Source organism: Neoarius graeffei, chromosome 2 (assembly GCF_027579695.1).
Source record: "Neoarius graeffei isolate fNeoGra1 chromosome 2, fNeoGra1.pri, whole genome shotgun sequence".
Lineage (NCBI taxonomy): Eukaryota > Metazoa > Chordata > Actinopteri > Siluriformes > Ariidae > Neoarius > Neoarius graeffei.
In genome coordinates this window covers 53,960,667-53,981,099 of record NC_083570.1, presented here as the reverse complement: position 1 = coordinate 53,981,099, position 20,433 = coordinate 53,960,667, and the positions used below count along the sequence as shown (strand labels likewise).

Genomic DNA, 20,433 nt, shown 5'->3' with positions numbered 1-20,433 from the left:
CACCTTCACTGTCACTTTGGCATTATCACTTTTGTGTGTGTGTGTGTGTGTGTGTGTGTGTGTGTGTGTCCTCTGAGGCGAAGCTCCATGTCCTTCAAAGCTCTACTCCAGGGAGCAAATGGCAAGGCCGGGCAGAGTCTGCACCCGCCGTGCCCCGAGTTTTAAACAAAGCTTGAACACACACACACACACACACACACACACACACACACACACACTTGTTTTCACTCACCTCATTCAGCCTTGTTCACTTGCCTTTTCACCATCCAGACATACGACAAAGAGCCTCGATTGGAAAAACAAGGTCAATCAAATTACATTGAAAAGACAAAGTCATAAATCGTGCAGCAAAACGCTGACGCAGATCTTTTCTCAACGAGCCGCTCGTCTCTGTCTGCCGCGAGATCTGTAATGGATTACGGCGCCCTGTGGGTTTGTTGATTTTGTTGACTATTATAATACCATAAACGTCTGTAATGCCGTCCGCGTAATTTCCCCATTAAAACAAATTGTGTTTGTTTAGCGCTTCTTCGTACGTACAGTGGTGCTTGAAAGTTTGTGAACCCTTTAGAGTTTTCTATATTTCTGCATAAATATGACCTAAAACATCATCAGATTTTCACACAAGTCCTAAAAGTAGATAAAGAGAACCCAGTTAAACAAATGAGACAAAAAATATTGTACTTGGTCATTTATTTATTGAAGAAAATGATCCAATATTGCATATCTGTGAGTGGCAAAAGTATGTGAACCTTTGCTTTCAGTATCTGGTGTGACCCCCTTGTGCAGCAACAACTGCAACTAAACGTTTCCAGTAACTGTTGATCAGTCCTGCACACCGGCTTGGAGGAATTTTAGCCCATTCCTCCGTACAGAACAGCTTCAACTCTGGGATGTTGGTGGGTTTCCTCACATGAACTGCTCGCTTCAGGTCCTTCCACAACATTTCGATTGGATTAAGGTCAGGACTTTGACTTGGCCATTCCAAAACATTAACTTTATTCTTCTTTAACCATTCTTTGGTAGAACGACTTGTGTGCTTAGGGTCGTTGTCTTGCTGCATTACCCACCTTCTCTTGAGATTCAGTTCATGGACAGGTGTCCTGACATTTTCCTTGAGAATTTGCAGTTATAATTCAGAATTCATTGTTCCATCAATGATGGCAAGCCGTCCTGGCCCAGATGCAGCAAATCAAGTCCAAACCGTGATACTACCACCACCATGTTTCACAGATGGGATAAGGTTCTTATGCTGGAATGCAGTGTTTTCCTTTCTCCAAACATAACGCTTCTCATTTAAACCAAAATGTTCTATTTTTGTCTCATCCATCCACAAAACATTTTTCCAATAGCCTTCTGGATTGTCCACGTGATCTTTAGCAAACTGCAGATGAGCAGCAATATTCTTTTTGGAGAGCAGTGGCTTTCTCCTTGCAACTCTGCCATGCACACCATTGTTGTTCAATGTTCTCCTGATGGTGGACTCATGAACATTAACATTAGCCAATGTGAGAGAGGCCTTCAGTTGCTTAGAAGTTACCCTGGGGTCCTTTGTGAACTCGGCGACTATTAGATGCCTTGCTCTTGGAGTGATCTTTCTTGGTCGACCACTCCTGGGGAGGGTAACAATGGTCTTGAATTTCCTCCATTTGTACACAATCTGTCTGACTGTGGATTGGTGGAGTCCAAACTCTTTAGAGATGGTTTTGCAACCTTTTCCAGCCTGATGAGCATCAACAATGCTTTTTCTGAGGTCCTCAGAAATCTCCTTTGTTCGTGCCATGATACACTTCCACAAACATGTGTTGTGAAGATCAGACTTTGATAGATCCCTGTTCTTTAAATAAAACAGGGTGCCCACTCACACCTGATTGTCATCCCATTGATTGAAAACACCTGACTCTAATTTCACCTTCAAATTAACTGCTAATCCTAGAGGTTCACATACTTTTGCCACTCACAGATATGTAATATTGGATCATTTTCCTCAATAAATAAATGACTAAGTATAATATTTTTGTCTCATTTGTTTAACTGGGTTCTGTTTATCTACTTTTAGGATTTGTGTGAAAATCTGATGATGTTTTAGGTCATATTTATGCAGAAATATAGAAAATTCTAAAGGGTTCACAAACTTTCAAGCACCACTGTAAACAGGGTTGAACTTGTTCCCTGTTCCTAGATCGAAACCCGATAATCAGTATATAAAAGCAGCCAGGATTGTCCTGGACAGCCACATGGACTCGCTTTTTTTGCACACTTGTACTTGCAGCATGTCAACTGATTAGCATTAGATGACACACACAGAGAAAACCTTCAGTCTGCCGCTGATCCTTTGACTAGCGCTGGCTTAATGCTTAGGATTTTCCCGAAACGGATTCTGAGGAATTTCTAATGCAGCACATTCGACACAGAAGTGTGTGTATGGGTTGTTTTTTTTTGTGTGTTTTTTTTTTTCTTGGTTATAATTCCATCATAATATATCATAGTGACACTTCGGTTGGGGAAGCCAACCTCTTTCGCTGGCTCTCATCTGCGTTTATGTATGCACATCTGTTTGTTGTGGCCAAGGAGGTGCAGTTTTCTGCTCAGGTGGACAGAATTAATCTCCATCCTGATAACTTTGGCTCCGTTTCCCTCCCCACAGGATTTTTTGAGCCGTTCAGTTATGTAGCATGGGGCCCACTTGCTCTACAGCTGGAAATGGCTTCGGAAGATCAGGAGCCACCTTTCTGAGATGAGTGTGTTCTTTGAGTCTTTCAGACTGACACAGAGGCTTAATTCTGGGTCAGAGAGAGAAACCAGTTCTCCGAGCTCATCAGGACAGATTAACTAGAGCGTCTGTTCTAGACCGCGTGTGTGTGTGTCATCTGTAGCTAAAAGCACAGGAGATGGGACAAGTAGAGACATGTGCTTCTTCCGCACTGGAGGAAAAGAACATGTCTGGAGTGCTCATGACAGGAGAGCAGACACTTGACTAGAGAGCTGTTAGACTGAATATTCGCTGGACACGGAATCTCAGTCGTGCTGATATTCAGTATGATTGCAAGTGCAACTTTGCTTTTTATCCACAACCTTTCTGGGATCTTTCTTCCACTCCACTGTGTTGACGTTTGTAGCTAACGCTACGTTGGTTTCATTTCAGTCGGGCATCACCCAAACTGATGATCACATCATCAGCTTTTCTTTGGCTAATCAGACAAAAGGTACACCACCACTCTTGCTCGAGCAGTTGGGGGTTAGATGCCTTACTCATCCCTGCTGGTCCAGGGAATCAAACCAGCAACCTTTTAGTCCCAAAGCTGCTTCTCTAACCATTAGGCCATGGCTAGGTTGGTACGCTGACTAAAAGATGGTTACACGGGTCCGATTTTCTGACGTGCTCTTGGGATAATACCATCAAAGTGCCCCATCCGTCTACCCTCACGGAACAAATAGACGACGTAAAGTTGTGGTCCGACGTTAGCTATGCTGACATTGTCAATTATTTTATTCTTACCGAGAGCGTCGATGGCGAGGAGCTAAGGAACTACAGAGGCATACAATTATCTACACAGTAATAAAACTGGCAAAATTATGTGTCAAAGAGAGGGCAAGTTTGTTTGCTTAAAGGCTGAGATTGAGCCGAGCCAGAGCAAAAAAAATAAAGGGAAATCCTGCAGTCGTGCAGCAGCTATCATCTGGAAGGTAGGCTGTGTCAGAGTAGAGTGACTGGATTATTGTATTGGTTTACTAATAATATAGTGTTTAAATATTGTAAGTCGCTTTGGACAAAAACATCTGCCAAATACCATATAGGCTCAGTATGTATATGTATAGACTCAAGAAACAAATGACATCAGAGAAGCATCCATCCATCATCTGTAGCCGCTTATCTTGTACAGGGTCTCAGGCAAGCTGGTTCCTATCCCAGCTGACTATAGACCCTTTTCAGTCACGTGACCTTCGTAAACGCGACCGCCGTAGTGGACTTCGGCTCGAATCAGTTTGAATGCGAGGAAGGCGACAAACGAAAAACATAAGAAAAAGGAGCGAGATGCAGAAAACACCTTCACTATCCAGCGACGTAGGGCATTTACAGGGCGAGCAGAGGGAGAGATATTTGCAAAAATTGAGGTTAGCAGGCTTAGAGAACGACGTTTACCTGCTTCCACCAGGATTGTTCACTGACGTACGGAAGTACACGAAGCCCTCGTCTTTACCTGACTTCGGCCCACATGATCTGTATACCTATGTCATTAAAAACCCATCTCCATACACGCCAACGTCCGAGGTTCCGGAGCGCGCTCCGGCTTGCTCCAGGAGTGCTCCGGCCGAGGTTCCGGAGCGCGCTCCGGCTTGCTCCAGGAGTGCTCCGGCCGAGGTTCCGGAGCGCGCTCCGGCTTGCTCCGGAGCAAGCTGCTTAATTTGAGGGCAACCTCGGCCGGAGTGTGCTCCGGAACCTCAGCCGGAGCACTCCGGGAGCAAGCCGGCGCGCGCTGCTTAATTTGAGGGAGAGCAAGCCGGAGTGCGCTCCGGAACCTCGGCCGGAGCACTCCTGGAGCAAGCCGGAGCGCGCTCCGGAACCTCGGACGTTGGCGTGTAATTACAGTAAACTAGTAAATACAGTAAAGGAAAAACTTGAGACTGAAAGGTTTTAACAGTCATCCAAATGACTGAACGTAAACATTGCTACAGTAACATACCAGCTACTTGTTGACATTAGCTAGTCAACAATAGCTACTACAGAAGAACAAAGAGGTTACAATGGGTTATTTTAGCCTATTTGGTTACACACTCGCCGCCACAGAATGTTAACAGGAATGTAATGCCTTTTCTGGCTAATTTTATTCGTCTTACCTCTAACAAAGTGGTCACTACACAAGCGTTGGTATGCCGAGGGCTGACAATCTGTTAATGGCTGCTATCCATCTTCTCCGTCGGGATCCGATAAAATGATAACCCTTGTCTTGTTTGTTGATGGTTACTACATCCAGGTTGCACAACAATATAGTGGCATGATGGAAGTCTTGCTGAAAGTAAAAACTTTCTTTGCTGCCGTTCCTCAATGTTGGCTGTGGTAAACTACTGGTAGTACATGTCCAAAATGGCGGCCGCGTTTGTCGTGACGTCACGTGAAAAGGGTCCATAGACAAGATGCGGAGTACACCCTGGATAAGTCACCAGGTCATCACAGGGCTGACACACAGAGGCTACATCCACACGACAACGGCAACAAGATTTTTTTTTAGCGGGTAAAAAAAATATCGCATCCACATGGGCAACGGATCAGTAAAATATCAGGTACATATGGCAATGCAACGCTTGCTGAAAACGATGCAATACACATGCCACACCTCTACATGCGCTGTAAGACGGTCCCATCGGAGACACCAGAACAATAGAAGAAGTAGGACGCATGCGCATAAACCCCTTCTTCTACCCGGCGTGAAGCACTCACAGGAACAAGCACACAACAACAAGAAGAAGAAGATGGCTGCGACTACGCGAGGAAATCGTGCCTTCTGTGTGTACAAATTAGTTTTATTAGTGTGCATAGTTTTATATAACTTAATTTTCTTATTGTGTGTGAACATTTTGAAAAGCATTTTTATATAATTTATATAACTTTTTATATTGTGTGTAAACATTTTGTAAAGCAGTCTTATCCAATAAAAAAAAGAAATTCAAGAAATGGTTCAGTTACTTGTTTATTTAAAAGAAAAGCTGTTGTTACGAATGATGCGCGCGAGAGTGCTGTTTGTTCTAGTCATGTGGTTGTGACGTCATCGTAAACAAATCCGTTCTACTCATCCAGACGACTTCGCAACGGCGCCATTGCCAGATTTTTCCACTCTGGAACCCGTTCTCAAAAAATATCGTTTTGGGGCACCCAAAATGCCGGTGCCGTGTGGACGCCAGGCCGAAACGATAAACAATTTTATCAGATTCACCTGAATCTGTTGCCGTGTGGACAGGGCCAGAGACAAACAACCATTCACACTCACATTCACACCTACAGTCAATTTAGAGTCACCAGTTAACCTAACCTGCATGTCTTTGGACTGTGGGGGAAACCGGAGCACCCGGAGGAAACCCATGCTGTCAAACTTTGGAAACAATAAACATACCATACTTAAATAATCCCTTTTCGATATATTTGTCCAAGCATCTTCAACTTCTGGTCATTCCAGATATTGGATGGTATTTGTAGGCTAGTTGTTTACACGAGTACTTCAGCACTCTTGGATTCTCTTGGCTATATGCACTTATTGTTAGTCATTTTGAATAAAAACGTCAGCTAAATGACCGTAATTTAGTGTAATGTTTGAATAATTTGATTCAGATCCAAAATGCAGTGGTTAGTGAAAGTCAGGAATCGCATGTACACATGAGCAGCGTATGGTGCTGGACAACACATCTTGCGAGTCCGTTTGTGTTCAAAACACATTCCGTTCATAAAATCTTTAAGTTTTCGCGAGTTGTTTGTGCACCCGACAGTAGCACACGCTAAATCAGTAAAAGACATAATTTAAAAAGACGTTATCCTCTGACTAAAACACGGTTGTCGTAGCTAGCTCCGCTCGGCTACGTTTGGCTCCCTCAGCCTCAGCTGCTTGGATAAACCGGATCTCAAAGACCGGCGTCCGGGAGAGGCGGGTGTTCTGACGACCTCCACTGTCTCGTGCAGGAAAAGGAATCAGCTTCTGACCAATCAGAATTCAGGATTTATCATCGCTGTGGTACAATTAACAGTTATTCCATGAAATTGAGTTGTACATGAGTGCCGAGTCAGCTATAAGCCATACACGACAAGATCGAGTGGAATAACTGTTTTATCATATCCACATTCACTGGATTTTGGGAAATGGAGCATTTTTATTTTTATTTTTTTGCAAATTCAATAAATAAAAATTTATACAAAACATCCAACAAAATCGTTTACATTCTAAGCGGAAATAAACGGATGAAATGACAGTAGCAATTTGTGAAAAATGTGACAATAAGTCTTGAAAAATAAAAAAGATACATTCTTACCATCAGATACTTTTATTCCATATTTTGTTGCTTCTTTTTTTTGTATTTTTTGGGGGTTTTGTTTGAGTAGACTTTTTATTTCGTCCTCAGTTGGTTCAGCAACACGCTCCGCCATTTTGTTTTTTTCTACTCACAGTATATGAGCTGATATCCTAGTAGTAGAGTAGCCAATCAGAGCACGCGATTGCTCATATCCAGTGAATGTTGATAGAATAAATATCAGTACACTCAGGGACCATTCATGCCATTAAATACTTCAGTGCAGTTTTCAGTACTGTTTATTAATTAGATAATGTTTATAATTTGATAACTAAAGCTAGAAGAGCACTCGGAGAGCGCAGACCTCCGCCAAGGCCAAATGTGGTTTCTTGAAACATTAGCAAAAGCTAAACTAAATGTGTGCATCCTGAATATAATGAGTTCTTCCTTGGCCTATGCTACACCCATTCCTCCATACAGAACAGCTTCAACTCTGGGATGTTGGTGGGTTTCCTCACATGAACTGCTCGCTTCAGGTCCTTCCAGAACAGATGCAACAAAACAGGCCCAAACCATGATACTACCACCACCATGTTTCCCAGATGGGATAAGGTTCTTATGCTGGAATGCAGTGTTTTCCTTTCTCCAAACATAACGCTTCTCATTTAAACCAAAAAGTTCTATTTTGGTCTCATCCGTCCACAAAACATTTTTCCAATAGCCTTCTGGCTTGTCCACGTGATCTTTAGCAAACTGCAGACGAGCAGCAGTGTTCTTTCTGGAGAGCAGTGGCTTTCTCCTTGCAACCCTGCCATGCACACCATTGTTGTTCAGTGTTCTCCTGATGGTGGACTCATGAACATTAACACTAGCCAATGTGAGAGAGGCCTTTAGTTGCTTAGAAGTTACCCTGGGGTCCTTTGTGACCTTGCTGACTATTATACGCCTTGCTCTTGGAGTGAGCTTTGTTGGTCGACCACTCCTGGGGAGGGTAACAATGGACTTGAATTTCCTCCGTTTGTACACAATCTGTCTGACTGTGGATTGGTGGAGTCCAAACTCTTTAGAGATGGTTTTGTAACCTTTTCCAGCCTGATGAGCATCAACAACGCTTTTTCTGAGGTCCTCAGAAATCTCCTTTGTTCGTGCCATGATGCACTTCCACAAACATGTGTTGTGAAGATCAGACTTTGATAGATCCCTGTTCTTTAAATAAAACAGGGTGCCCACTCACACCTGATTGTCATCCCATTGATTGAAAACACCTGACTCTAATTTCACCTTCAAATTAACTGCTAATCCTAAAGATTCACATACTTTTGCCACTCACAGATATGTAATATTGGATCATTTTCCTCAATAAATAAATGACCAAGTATAATATTTTTGTCTCATTTGTTTAACTGGGTTCTCTTTATCTACTTTTAGGACTTGTGTGAAAATCTGATGATGTTTTAGGTCATATTTATGCAGACATACAGAAAATTCTAAAGGGTTCACAAACTTTCAAGCACCACTGTACAGTTTAGGACACAAAACACACTTTGTTCTGCCTATAACAATGACTAGCAGTATTGCAAAGATTAATTATGAAACTAAAAACATTATGAAACAGGTGTCTGTACTGTGGGTGGCACGATGGTGTAGTGGTTAGCACTGTTGCCTCACAGCAAGAAGATCCTGGGTTCGAGGCTGACTGGTGCCTTTCTGTGTGGAGTTTGCATGTTCCCCCCGTGTCTGTGTGGGTTTCCTCTGGGTGCTCCGGTTTCCCCCAAAGACATGCAGGTTAAACTAATTGGTGGCTCTAAATTGAGTGTGAATGGTTGTCTGTGTGCCAGTCCTGTGATAACCTGGTGACTTGTCCAGGGTGTACCCCGCCTCTCACCCATAGTCAGCTGGGATAGGCTCCAGCTTGCCTGTGACCCTGTAGAACAGGATAAGCGGCTATGGATAATGGATGGATGGAGTCTGTACTGCAGTACTGTCTTATCATTCAGTTTGGCATTGCATTTAGGAGGAAATTGAACAACCTGTCCTCCTCATCTACACATGCATGATGGGCCAATGATAAATGGGGGAAGATATATTTATCTATGGGATAATTCACTATGGAAATGATATATATTTACTGTAGAGGGTGTGGTTTATTATTTGAGACACAAAAGCATGTCTTTCCATTCATTCAGTGTATTTACCGTACCACTAGCTTTTATTATTACAAGAATGATTATAAGTGCTGTATGACTACAGCTACAACTGGAATGTGCTGATTCTGTTCGTGTTTGTAATTATTCCCTATTCTATTCCCTATTAGATAAAATTAAAATAAAATCTTACAACATTGTTTGAAAGTCTAGAGCAAGGTATTTTATTATTTTACAAATAATAACACTGATATTGTTTTAACAATAATAAGCGTCACTGTATAAATGTTCGAGTGCAGATAGCTGTGTAACTAGATGTCCTTGGGGTTGCTGAGACATGGAGGGGGCGGAATAGTTTACCATCCAGCCCACAGTTCAGGTCGGAGTCCTTTGAGAATAAATGCTTTGGCTTTCGCAACGTTCTGTTCCAAAAAGCTGATGTCAGGAAAAAGTCTTGACACAAAGAAGGTTTTCTTGCTTTTGTAGTTTTTTTTTTATACTGTTCTTCCGTGTTGGGAGTCTTTGGGAAAAAGAAGGTATATTCCAACATGTAGCTAATGCTAATGCTAGGCCACAAATCTGCACCATCACTCCAGTCGTTTTGAGGAATTTTGTACGGCTCGTAACCGCTAATAAACTCTAATTTCCGCGTATATCTATCTATCATTCGCTTCTTTCTGACTAAGATTATCCAAGTAATCTGGTAGTAGATCTTTTTTATCTGTAGTTTTCTTTGAACAACAGCAACAGATGCCGGACTTCTTCACTTGGCTTCAGTATGTGAACAAAGTTCGCTTGCCCCCCAGGCCTCGGGTAGTGACGGTTGCTCAGGTAAATGTGACGTCAGAGCAAGGGGTCTATATGTGGACGTCCTGAAGTCAACCCAGGAAAACGTAGAGGACACCAGCGACCACTCCATCCATCCATCCATCCATCCATTATCTGTAGCCGCTAATCCTATACAGAGTCACAGGCAAGCTGGAGCCTATCCCAGCTGACTACGGGCGAGAGGCGGGGTACACCCTGGACAAGTCGCCAGGTCATCGCAGGGCTGACACATAGACACAGACAACCATTCACACTCACACCTACGCTCAATTTACAGTGGATATAAAAAGTGTACACACCCCGTTAAAATTATAGGTTTTTCTGATGTAAAAAAAAAAAATGAAACCACGATAAATAATTTCAAAACTTTTCCCACCTTTAATGTGACCTGTAACCTGTACAATTCAATTGCAAAACAAACAAATCTGTTTGGGGAGAAAACATAAATAAAAAACATACAATAAGCTGGTTGCATAAGTGTGCACACCCTTAAACTAATACTTCATTGAAGCATCTTTTGATTTAATTGCAGCATTCAGTCTTCTTGGGTCGGAGTCCATCAGCCTGCCACATCTAGACTCGGCAATATTTGCCCACTCTTCCTTGCAAAAGCGCTCCGGATCTGTCAGATTGCGAGGGAGTCTCTTGTGCACAGTCCTCTTCAGGTCACCCCACAGATTTTCAATTGGATTTAGGTCTGGGCTCTAGCTGGGCCGTTCCAAAACTGTTTTGGGGTCATTGTCGTGCTGAAAGATGAAATTCCTCTTCATCTCCAGCTTTCTAGCAGACACCTGAAGGTTTTGGGCCAAAACTGACTGGTATTTAGAACTGTTCATAATTCCCTCCACCTCGACTAAAGCCCCTGTTCCAGCTGAAGAAAAACAACCCCAAAACATGATGCTGCCACCACCATGCTTCACCGTGGGTATGGGGTTCTTTTGGTGATGCGCAGTGTTGTTTTTGCGCCAAATATACCTTTTGGAATTGTGGCCAAAAAGTTCGACCTTGGTTTCATCAGACCAGAACACATTTTCCCACATGCTTTTACGTGAGTTTTTTTTTTTGCAAAATTTAGCTGGCCCTGGATGTTTTTCTTTGACCCTACCTCATAGTCCAGACATATGGAGAAAACGGGAGATTGTCGTCACATGTAGTACACAACCAGTACTTGCCAGAAATTCCTGCAGCTCCTTCAGCGTTGCTGTCGGCCTCTCGGCAGCCTCACAGACCAGTTTTCATCGTCTTTTCATCAATTTTGGAGGGACGTCCAGTTCTCGGTAATGTTACTGTTGTCCCATATTTTCTCCACTTCTTGATGACTATCTTCACTGTGCTCCATGGTATATCTAATGCCGTAGAAATTTATTGTCCCCTTCTCCTGGCTGATACCTTTCAACAATGAGATCTCTTTGACGCTTTGTAAGCTCTCTGTGAACGCTGGCTTTTGCTGGAGGAGGCAACTGAGTAAATGTCTGAACTTTATTTGGGGTTAATCAGAGTCATTTTAATTGATGGCAGGTGTGAACCCAAAAAGCCTGAATGCTGTAATTAAATCAAAAGGTGCTTCAACAAAGTATTAGTTTAAGGGTGTGCACACTTATGCAACCAGCTAATTGTACGTTTTTTATTTTTTATGTTTTTCCCCAGGCGGCATGGTGGTGTAGTGGTTAGCGCTGTCGCCTCACAATAAGAAGGTCCTGGGTTCGAGCCCCGTGGCCGGCGAGGGCCTTTCTGTGTGGAGTTTGCATGTTCTCCCCGTGTCTGCGTGGGTTTCCTCCGGGTGCTCCGGTTTCCCCCACAGTCCAAAGACATGCAGGTTAGGTTAACTGGTGACTCTAAATTGAGCGTAGGTGTGAATGTGAGTGTGAATGGTTGTCTGTGTCTATGTGTCAGCGCTGTGATGACCTGGCGACTTGTCCAGGGTGTACCCCGCCTTTCGCCCGTAGTCAGCTGGGATAGGCTCCAGCTTGCCTGCGACCCTGTAGAACAGGATAAAGCGGCTAGAGATAATGAGAGATGAGACATCAGAAAAACCTATCATTTTTACAGGGTGTGTACACTTTTTATATCCACTGTAGAACCACCAGTTAACCTAACCTGCATGCCTTTGGACTGTGGGGGAAACCGGAGCACCCGGAGGAAACCCACGCAGACACGGGGAGAACATGCAAACTCCGCACAGAAAGACCCTCACCGGCTGCTGGGCTCGAACCCAGGGCCTTCTTGCTGTGAGGCAACAGTTCTAACCACTACACCACCGTGCCACCCATGGCATGCGTACATATGTAGCTTGATTTGGGAGAATTATGATGAGTAGTGTGTCTGATGTTTCTTGACTGGCACGCTGTTATTGCTTGCCGTGGCAGCGCTTCTTCTGCATCACAGTGTCTTACACACTCACTGGCTTTTTTTTTTCTTTTCACAATGTATGCAATCTGTTTGTGGCTGCTGTGTTGAGGTTGGGAGCATGAACCATCTGTCTGCTTTTCACATCCATATTTCATACACTGTGGTTCTGCTTGTTTTTGTTTTTTAGAATCAATTTTAGAATCGATTGACTAAAGGACTGGAGAGTCCTGGACAGCAACAGCTGGTTGGACTGAGTGGAAAGAGGTAACACCTCGCTGAGGTTTTTTTTATACCGTATATATGAGGCTGTGTATTGCTAAGTGATCATTTACACTCGGCACGTCACTTTATTCCACCCGGATGATCATTATGACAAGAGACAGAGAGTAAAGCAGGACTAAAGTGGGAGAACTCTTGTCGATGTGTGCATGTGTATACGGTATGTGAGGATGAATTTATCGAAAGGTGAATCATGCTGGCTCAAGCACCCGTGTACAGATTCTTTGTGGTCCAGTAGAGCAGAGAAATGCGCGCGCGCACACACACATTTCATTTCTTATTGTCATTCCTTCATTCAGCTGTGAGCCAAGAAACCGAGTCTGGATCGCACGGGTCGTCTGGGAACGTTCCCGAGCGCTGACCCCGAGACTGTGTGCATTTTAGACCTGATTGGACCGCTTTCATTGTGACACGCATGAAATGAAAATAGAACAGAGCAAGCCATATTCCATCTAGTTCTCAGACTGGTTCCCAGAGCAGAGACAGGAATGCAGGCCTGGAACTCATAACATCAACACATATGCAGATAGTGACACTTGAGTACAACTTGGAACCCAAAACGGCTTTTTTTCCCCCGTCGGTTAAAGCCAGTACCGGCGGAGGCAGATGGAACGTTGCCCCGAGGTGAACAAAGCCTTCTTAGAGTGTGAACATGTCAGGTTTTCGTAGGTGAAGCCGATTCTGGACCGGCGCACAAGGTCGCTTAGCACACATTTAAAGAGCGTGTTTAAATGTCTGCTAAAGGAAGCTGCTTTGTTTGGAAATATCAGACTTTTTGGTGTGTGTGTGTGTGTGTGTGTGTGTGTAGGATTTTGTTTCCCTCAGAAAAACGACAGCAGCTCGGTGCCATTTCTGACAGCTGTCACTCCTCTGTTTTTTTTCCCCTCGCAATCCAACAGCTTTCCTTTTAAAACTGTCAGCAGCCTCTCTGACACATGTTCTCCACAGTGGAGATACGTTTATGAGGCTTCCGCTCCTCTTCACCAATCACAGATCTCTGTCGCTCTCTGTCACCCTCTCGTTTTCAATCTTGCTCACTCGCATCTCTCTCTCTCTCTCTCCCCTTTCCCTTTTCCCCTATGGGAGATGAAATTGGTTTCTCCTCCATTAGAGATTCTTCTTGGCCTTATTCCGGACTATGGGCTGGACCGAGAACTGAGCTGAACGTTCTCCTAGTCACCGCAGGTATCTCCGTATATTGATGCGAGGGCGGCACAAAACGGAGCAAGTTTGGATGCAAAGAAGACGACGAAAACGACTTTCTTTTTTTGTATTCAATTTTCCAGGCCCTTTTTTTTTCTTTCCTCTTTCTTGTTGTTGTTTTTTGCTCCAACACTAAAATTAATTCCGGCAACTTGTCATTTTACATTACAGCATGAAGTGGACTGGTGGATGGCTGCGGAAAGCAAATTGCGCCTTGTTGCCATGGGAGCGCTTTCTTATTGTGCCGTCGGGTAGGGTAGCGAGCTGCTGCCAGAACTTGAGCCCACCTGTTTCCGGCCTTCTTTCATAAGCAGAGCTCCCAGCACGGGGAGAGACTTTTGACACAGATCCCTCAGTACATGTATGATTTATTAAAAGAAAAATGATTAAGTGGATAAAATATGCATGTTTCGGTTGGAAAAAGGATTCTGCTTTTCATCTGTGGCTTCGCTCTTGAACGACGGCTTCCGAGGACGTCTCCGCGCCGTGTTTATCATGATGATGATGATTGCGCTCAGGATGCAATGTTGTTAGTGTATATGTAGACGAGTTTCTTGCACGTTTCTTCTCTTTACAATATAATGATCCTCGTTCCTTTTCCTCTGCTGCTCTGAAACTCCTATTTCAAAGAAATTGGCTCTGGCTATAATCTGAAAAGCCCTTTTTATTTATTTTCGTCTTCTTTATTTCCGTCTTATTGTCTGCCTTATGTTTTTTCACTGAGCTCACTGCACCCACATGCTGGCAAACTCACAAACAGAACTAATACCAGCACACTCTGAGTTCTTGGCCTACAACTCTGATCGTCATCTGTCTGTGTTCTGTTCTTTTTTGCTGTGTACGGTAGAAGCCAACATGGAGCTGCTGCGCACACACACACACACACACACACACACACACACACACACACACACACACACACACACACACACACCTGCATATACTGATTGCCCCTCCTAATCAAGTCAGACGAGCACACCTGTGCAAACAAATGTCTACAGGGATCGCTCACTCGTAAAGATCACAGGAAGCACTCCTGGAGAGACTCCGGGTCTCGGATAGGAAATTACCCAGCAGCGGCGGCGTCCTCCATCCAGTCACCTACATGTTTCGTGGTCAATGGAGCACTTGCATGTGACGTCACAGCCGATCCAGATTGTGACAGACGCCATCTTGTCGGTCAAACGCCATATTTCCGCCTTCTACTTCTACTTCTGGTTCTACTTCTGCTTTTACTTCTACCTTTTCTTCTGGAAAACCCTACTATATACAATTCTACTACAACGGCTGCGGCTACAAGCTCTCCCTACCTGTGCACGGTTTTTATGTTTTTTGTGTGTATTTTTGCGTGTTGTTCGTCTGTACCGGACTTCAATATCCACTACAACTGTATGGACTTACTGGACATTGGTTTCCAGCAGAAAATGACGGTTTGTAGCGATTTCCATTGCATGCACAACATTCCGGACGAGAAAAAAAAAAAAAACATTCCGGACGAGATAGCGAGACCAGTGGGGTCTCTGTGGATTGTTATCGGAAGCAAAGCGAAGGAGGCGGCGCCGGGAGCGGAAGCAAAAGCGAGGCTGTAGAGCCGGCCTGTTGACTAAGCTCAGAAAACAGCCACTCAAACCTCCACTGCTAAGCCTCTACCTCTCCAACGCCAGATCCATGTAAACAAGACGGACGAGCTGGAATTACCTTCTTCTATTCTATAATCGGCTGGTCAGTGCTATACTCGATACTTAAGTGACTTACCCGTCCAATGAGGATTCTTGTTTACAAGATGCCACATCTGAGTCGCTGACAAATCCTGAATTTCTGTAGAGATAACTGTCCAGAGATTTATAAGCACGCAGTGCTTCACCACTGAACAGCAAGGGAAAGTTAATGAGGTAATTATACACGTCCGGGTATTCCGCTGGCAGTTCAAAATCTGGTCCTGAAAACTCCGTCCAGAAAGCCATAAGGGTCACAAATCTGTAGATCGTTTATTTTAGACATATATCTAGTTATCTGTTCATTAGAAAAATGAGCCGTGTAGTCCGTCGGTTGAAATTGATCCATTCTGCACACGAGTGCAGCAGTATTCAGCGGTGTTTTTGACCGACAAGATGGCGGTTGTGTACTTTCCGGTCACGTGACTGCAAGATCTCTATACATACCCCATTTGTGTGCACAAGCTGTGATAGAGACGGTTCTGCTCTAGAACGACGAATTAAGACCATATCTTTCACTAGACCGTATATAAACCTTGCGTATTGTATAATTCCATATGTTATGTATGTTACATCATCAGCATTCGGCTCTTAATTAAGCCCCAAAGTCCTGAGAAGACTCATTTCCAATTTTTTTTTTTCGTTTTCCATCCAGCTGTATAGTTCAAAACGGTTCTTCAATCTTTATAGCTTGTAAGCATAAAACCATGTGGTGCAGTTGAGTTATAAACGGCGATGATTGTCAGTGCTACAGGCGGTACTCGCACTGGCTCAGTGCCACCGGTGCTGCTGTTGTTTTTTTTTCTTTTCCCTCCTTAGCAATCTACACACAGGTGTTCACTATTGTCTCCGAATGAAGGATGATAATGATGATGAGGAGGAGGAGGAGGAGGAGGAGGAAAAGAGAGGTATTCATTTGGACATCTCTCGAAAAGTTAAGTCGATGTTAATGATGAGCTCGCTGCCATGTGCGATCGGAAGAGTCGTGACAGTTTTCCTGGCTGCAATCAGAGTGAGTATATAAGCGCGAACAATTTTCCCTTTCGGATGAAACGCGTCATGGTCGTGTCGGTGGGAAACGACATCATTAAAGCAGCAAAAGGTTACGAATTCGAGAAATGAGTTCTGGGTTTTGTGTTACATTTCTTTGTAGTGTGTATACCGTAGTCTCACAGCAAACGATAGACTCATGCAGCCACGCCCAGATGAACCACTGAGACACGCACACACACTACAAATCATAACATTCTACTTTGTCCAGAACCACACCCTGAAAGCTGAGCCAGACTCTCGCAGTGTGTCCATATGAGCTCATGGATGTGTGATGCTGATTCTGGCGTCATCCTGTTGCCCACAGATGCTCACACCACGCCCAAGAGACATGCTCCACACACACACACACACACACACACACACTCACAATGGCAATTGATCTTGCTATTATCTTGTCTGTAACCTGTGTGTTTGTTTGAGCAGTTCAGGGATTGCCTAATGATCTATTGATCTCCTCATCATCGACCTCAATCAGGTACAACAGGGCAGCAGGCTCAGAGACACCACCGGGGCTCCCTCACATCGTCTCCTCTTCTCTCATATGCTCTTTTCTCCGACCCTGGCAGTCACTTCGTTCTCTCCCTGCCCCTGCCCTCCTCTCCACTCCTCTCCCCCCCGCTCTTCTTTTCTCCAATCTCATCTCATCTCGCCGTTTTACTCTGCTCCACAGAGATTAGGCATTACAGTGCTTTTAACATTAATGCATTTAGCTAACGCTGTTACCCAGAAACCCAGCTCACATTTTTATTCACAGTATCAGGCTAGGATATGAATTTGTAATCATCCTTCGTAAACTGCGTGTTTGTAATCAGGACGCAGTGTAAAACTTGATACTTTTTTTGGCATTCGGTTCGAATCTGACTCAGACAAGGGGCTAATACTTTTGCTCCACTGATTCCCAGACTCCCAAAACTGATTTTGTGCGATTGTATATGCATGTAAAATAGAATATGGCTAGTCGGGCGTGTATGTTTCTTTTCTGACCAGTAATTTATTCTTTCCTCTGGGTAAAAAGGGAAAGAAATAATACTGTCTAACGCTTATCAAAGCCACTATTAAAGCCGTATCGCATGTCATGATAAGTTTCCGCCACATCGCCAGGACAGACTGTAGAGGAAACACTTAGTAATATCTAGCATTAACCATTAATCACTATGACTCACACCTTCATTCAGGTCAGTGCTCTTGCCTGGGCTGGGAAAGCGCATCATGTCTAATATATAGCTGTAGCTGGAGTACTGAGCTCACGAGAAGGTCAGGGTGCATCAGATATGACGCGGATTTGAGTTCTAGTTCCTACTTGCCAAAACATGTACAGTGGTGCTTGAAAGTTTGTGAACCCTTTAGAATTTTCTATATTTCTTCATAAATATGACCTAAAACATCATCAGATTTTCACACAAGTCCTAAAAGTAGATAAAGAGAACCCAGTTAAACAAATGAGACAAAAATATTATACTTGGTCATTTATTTATTGAGGAAAATGATCCAATATTACATATCTGTGAGTGGCAAAAGTATGTGAACCTCTAGGATAAGCAGTTAATTTGAAGGTGAAATTAGAGTCAGGTGTTTTCAATCAATGGGATGACAGTCAGGTGTGAGTGGGCACCCTGTTTTATTTAAAGAACAGGGATCTATCAAAGTCTGATCTTCACAACACATGTTTGTGGAAGTGCATCATGGCATGAACAAAGGAGATTTCTGAGGACCTCAGAAAAAGTGTTGTTGATGCTCATCAGGCTGGAAAAGGTTACAAAACCATCTCTAAAGAGTTTGGACTCCACCAATCCACAGTCAGACAGATTGTGTACAAATGGAGGAAATTCAAGACCATTGTTACCCTCCCCAGGAGTGGTCGACCAACAAAGATCACTCCAAGAGCAAGGCATGTAATAGTCGGCGAGGTAACAAAGGACCCCAGGGTAACTTCTAAGCAACTGAAGGCCTCTCTCACATTGGCTAATGTTAATGCTCATGAGTCCACCATCAGGAAAACACTGAACAACAATGGTGTGCATGGCAGGGTTGCAAGGAGAAAGCCACTGCTCTCCAAAAAGAACATTGCAGCTCATCTGCAGTTTGCTAAAGATCACATGGACAAGCCAGAAGGCTATTGGAAAAATGTTTTGTGGATGGATGACACCAAAATAGAACTTTTTGGTTTAAATGAGAAGTGTTGTGTTTGGAGAAAGGAAAACACTGCATTCCAGCATAAGAACCTTATCCCATCTCTGAAACATGGTGGTGGTAGTATCATGGTTTGGGCCTGTTTTGCTGCATCTGGGCCAGGACGGCTTGCCATCATTGATGGAACAATTAATTCTGAATTATACCAGCAAATTCTAAAGGAAAATGTCAGGACATCTGCCCATGAACTGAATCTCAAGAGAAGGTGGGTCATGCAGCAAGACAACGACCCTAAGCACACAAGTCGTTCTACCAAAGAATGGTTAAAGAAGAATAAAGTTAACGTTTTGGAATGGCCAAGTCAAAGTCCTGACCTTAATCCAATTGAAATGTTATGGAAGGACCTAAAGTGAGCAGTTCATGTGAGGAAACCCACCAACATCCCAGAGTTGAAGCTGTTCTGTACGGAGGAATGGGCTAAAATTCCTCCAAGCCGGTGTGCAGGACTGATCAACAGTTACCGGAAACGTTTAGTTGCAGTCATTGCTGCACAAGGGGGTCACACCAGATACTGAAAGCAAAGGTTCACATACTTTTGCCACTCACAGATATGTAATATTGGATCATTTTCCTCAATAAATAAATGACCAAGTATAATATTTTTGTCTCATTTGTTTAACTGGGTTCTCTTTATCTACTTTTAGGACTTGTGTGAAAATCTGATGATGTTTTAGGTCATATTTATGCAGAAATATAGAAAATTCTAAAGGGTTCACAAACTTTCAAGCACCACTGTAGGCATGGAACAATGTACCTAATTCAGGATTCGATTCAGTTCACGATTTAATTTTCCCACAATAATTTTGAAAAAAATAAATGAGTGAAAAAAATTTTATTACCAAATAATGCAACACTTATTTATAATATTCCTTTTGTTAATTAATAAAAAAAACCCTTTTGTTTCATTTTCTTAATAACCAAAAATAATTATTTACCCACATGTGTAAAGGTTCAAGTATAATAATAGCCTATGAACTAAAATGAAAAGAGTTCAGGACAAATAGGCCTTTCATTCATAAACTTTTATGAACATTTGTACTTCCTCCATTTGCTTCTCTTTTCTTCAGCTTTCAGCAGTCTGTAAAAAAATCTTTTCCATTTTAGATCTGTTTTTTTTTTGTGTGTGTGTGTTTTTGCAGCATTAGAGCTGTGTTACTTCCGCCTACAGTGAAGTCACTTGTATTCCCGCTATTTTAAAGGAGAACTCATCTCATCTCATCTCATTATCTCTAGCCGCTTTATCCTTCTACAGGGTCGCAGGCAAGCTGGAGCCTATCCCAGCTGACTACGGGCGAAAGGCGGGGTACACCCTGGACAAGTCGCCAGGTCATCACAGGGCTGACACATAGACACAGACAACCATTCACACTCACATTCACACCTACTGTCAATTTAGAGTCACCAGTTAACCTAACCTGCATGTCTTTGGACTGTGGGGGAAACCGGAGCACCCGGAGGAAACCCACGCGGACACGGGGAGAACATGCAAACTCCACACAGAAAGGCCCTCGCCGGCCCCGGGGCTCGAACCCAGGACCTTCTTGCTGTGAGGCGACAGCGCTAACCACTACACCACCGTGCCGCCCTAAAGGAGAACTGAAGGCAAATTTTTTTATGATCAAAATTCTATTTATCTCATTTTATTAAATATCGGAATGCATTTTGATCGCTATTTT

The 20,433-nt window shown here is 43.4% G+C and overlaps 1 protein-coding gene across 7 annotated transcripts in view; it reads left to right on the top strand.

Annotated features, from left to right (window-relative positions):
* Positions 1 to 20,433, top strand: part of plxnb2b (plexin b2b) — a 380,397-nt gene that overhangs the window by 155,719 nt on the left and 204,245 nt on the right. Inside the window, exon 4 of one of the 7 annotated variants that reach the window (XM_060914420.1) lies at positions 12,505 to 12,581. The exons of the other annotated variants lie outside the window; for them this stretch is intronic. The gene's annotated coding sequence lies outside the window, so the exon portion shown is untranslated. The remainder of the gene's footprint in view (positions 1 to 12,504; positions 12,582 to 20,433) is intronic. 7 annotated transcript variants of the gene reach the window in all.